The sequence below is a fragment of the Talpa europaea genome (assembly GCF_964194135.1).
Source record: "Talpa europaea genome assembly, chromosome: 15".
In the NCBI taxonomy this organism is placed as follows: Eukaryota; Metazoa; Chordata; class Mammalia; order Eulipotyphla; family Talpidae; genus Talpa; species Talpa europaea.
Genome location: NC_140083.1, coordinates 21,223,942 through 21,227,501, shown reverse-complemented (window position 1 = coordinate 21,227,501; position 3,560 = coordinate 21,223,942).

Genomic DNA, 3,560 nt, shown 5'->3' with positions numbered 1-3,560 from the left:
TTTGGGTTGTTTCCAGGTTTTACCTATTGTATAGTGCTGCAATAAACACAGGTGTACAGGTGTTCTTTTGAATCAATGTTTTTGTGTCCTTTGGGTAGATCCCTAGAAGTGGAATTGCTGGATTGAATGGTAGCTCCATTTTTAGTAGATTGAGGAACCTCCAGACAGCTTTCCATAGTGGTTGGACCAGTTTGCACTCCCACCAGCAATATAGGAGAGTTCCTTTCTCACCACATCCTCGCCAACCTTTGTTGTTGCTTGTTTTTTTGATACGTGCCATTCTCACTGGTGTAAGGTGGTATCTCAGTGGGGTTTTAATTTGCATTTCCCTGATTATAATGGATGTTGAACATTTTTTCATATGCCTATTGGCTATTTGCATTTCTTTTTTGGAGAAATGTCTTTTAAGTTCTTCTACCTATTTCTTTGACTGGATTGTTTATTTTGTTTATTTTGTTGAGTCATGTGAGTTCTTTGTGTATCTTTGTGATCAGTCCCTTAGATAAGGTGATCTTAAGATCTCTTTCTGCCCTGTTTTTTCTTGACATTCTATTATTTTAAAAAAGTGATACATACATGTTGATTTTCAGTGCACACCTGAGACTTGCATAATACAATTTACTTCAATAAAAAAAATTGTGTGTCAGACATTAGCTTAAGGCCCTAAGAAAAGGAAAACAAAATGCAATCAGTGGTAAAGAGTGAACAAGTAAACAAATGAAAGATAGATCTAACTCTTACCCTAAAACCAAATTTATTTATGCCTGTAGTCCCCAAATTATCCAAATAATAGGAAGCAGGTCAACAATAATCACTAAATCAAGATAGTAGAATGCTTAGGAAAAAATGCAACCTGGAAACTTGAAAAACAATTAGAAGAATTATAGAAAGTAACTGAAAACCTAAGTTCTTTAGTCATAAATAAAATTTATTTGGACTTAGCCTCTATGTTGCTTCCAGGTGAAATAGCTTAAATGAGGTTTTAAGTGTCAAGCTCCAATGCTGTATACAATCTACTTTTTAAAAAGGTATAAAAAATTGATGTTCTACCACAGCTCATCAAATTATTAAATATTTACATCAGCATCTGAATTATCTGGAGTTAACGGAGACAAAATGGGGAAAAAAACTGAATTACCATATGCATTATACTCAGTGAGTTCTAGTGTGTTATGCTGCAAACAAGATCCACAAAGGGACACAAGACATAATCCCTTACCTAAAGATGAGATACTGAAAGTATTAAGAGAAATAATACTTGTAGTTTATGCTTGGCATGTAGAAAACACTCAAAGGTAGCTACAAATGTGTGGTTTTTTGTTTTCGTTAGTGTTAGCAGCAGCAGTAACAGCCTAGATAATATACTCAAGACTGAAAACTGGATGGGATCACTTAGGAAGCATGTATAAAGCAGGTGAAGGTACTTAACCTTGAGAGAAGAGCAGAGGAAGGAGACATACGTGAAGCAGAAGGTTTCTAGGAATTCAAGAAGTGTCCAAGAGGGCCATGAACTGTGTCAAATGCTTTGAAGAGACTTATTCTGATCAGGCTTGAACAGGACTGGCTACATAATTTGCACAAACCTGAGTAAAAATGTACCTATGGGGACTCATAGAGACTAAGAATTTCAGGACAGTACTAGCAGGGCATAAACTAAGTGTGAGGATCTGTGTAACCACAGAGATTATGTACCCATAAAACCTAGGCCTGAGGATCCAGCACTGGTTTGTCAGTAAGAATTGCTACAGTGATCAGGTGGGATCAAAGCTGGATGGTATGGGTTGAGGACAAAATGGAAGGGAGACAGTGGGGAGACACAGGGTCCCAATACTCAATATGCTAAGGACCAGAAAAAAATGGCATCATGGAATGGATCACGGAGCAACAACAACTGGGCTGGGCTGGGGTGTTGGAGGGATGAGAATAGAAAACTTAAACAACAGCTTCTGACTTCAGCCTCACATTTTGTCAGAAGTCAAAGGGCATCTTAACCAGAGTGGATGCTCACCAATGATAAATTTAGAGTTGATGGCTATACATAACCACATTAAAGCAATGCTTGCTATTATCAGCATGAGGCCCACTAAAGAGAAGTGACTGACAGAGCAGCCTGGTCAAATGGTGTAAAGGATGCAACAGCCTAACCTTATGGTGAGGTGGCAATTCAGAGGCCCATGAACTACGAAACAGCAGGAGAGAAACTCTAATCACTAATGTGGCTCAGAATACACTCAATATTTTCTTCTAAATTTCAAGAAAACAAAGGGAAAAAGGTGAACAGTTGAGAAAGATCCCATTCTTTTTTAGAAAACCATGAAAACCAACACATTATTTTCCTTCTTACTTCTTCAACCGTATCCCACCAGACCCTAACAACATGATAATAAAATGTATTTGATTATTGATGCCAATGTAGTACTGTGTCAATTTGGAATTTGCTTTTATATATTTTCATTGAACCAGGTCCTAAACAAACATTATCATTCAATTTAAAATGTCAAATCTCTACCCGTCACCATCTGACTGGTCTATTTTGAGATAAAATTTCAAAGGGAGGAAGTTAAGAGAAAAGGTTAACTATTAAATCTACCCACTAAAAAAAAATTATTTGTATTCTATAATAAGCACCCATTGTTTCAATAACCCTCCTTTTGACACAAGAAAGAACAAAGTCCATGCTCACAGAGGTAGGTGCTGTGCTCTGGAAGGGACAATAAAGACCACACTCATGGAGGCCACATTTACTCTCCATAACTTCCAAGGGTCAACAGCGACAGTGCCAACTTCAAGTAGCAACTCAAGCCCTCTTGTTGATTTAACCAAATTAAACTATAGTTAACTAGATGGAAAAACAATTTCCTGGAAGAAAACAGTACTGCCTCTAGTTTTTGTGAGAGTGGTTAAATTATCTTTATCTTTTCACTTGGCAATAAATGTTTACGATGACAGAGAATTCCAAGATTACACAAGACTATTGGCCAAAATCATTTTCCAGTACACGGCCACCTGGTTCTCCTTCCTAGAGATAACCAGTGTTAACCATTATCTTGTGTAAATATGCACATGTATTTTTTTATACAAATGGTAGCATGCTCTACTGGCCATGATGAATTTTGCCTCTCCATCTTCCCCAGGCCGCTTGGTATAATATATTGGAGATGAAGATTTTAGTACAAAGAGCTGTCTTATTCTTTCAGCTCCTATTTTTGACCATCATTCCTAGAAGAAATCAGAATTTCTTAGGATGAAAAGTTCAATTTTAGGGCTGGGGCATAGAAAATACATATTGGAACAGCTTGTGATTCAGAAGGTAAGAAATACTCAAAGAATGAGAGGCAAAAATGGTCTTTTAATATCAGCATGGTATTCTATTGTGTATCAGTACTTTAAATTATGTAACCAGTCTATTCTGTTTAGGTTGTTTACAGTCTTATGCATTTACAAATGACAAAGGAAGACACATATGATACATTCTTAACTACTGATGGATCAAAGAGTACATATTTTAGAATTTACAAAAAAGGTTTGTGTTCACAACATAGTATCATTCACAACTTTAT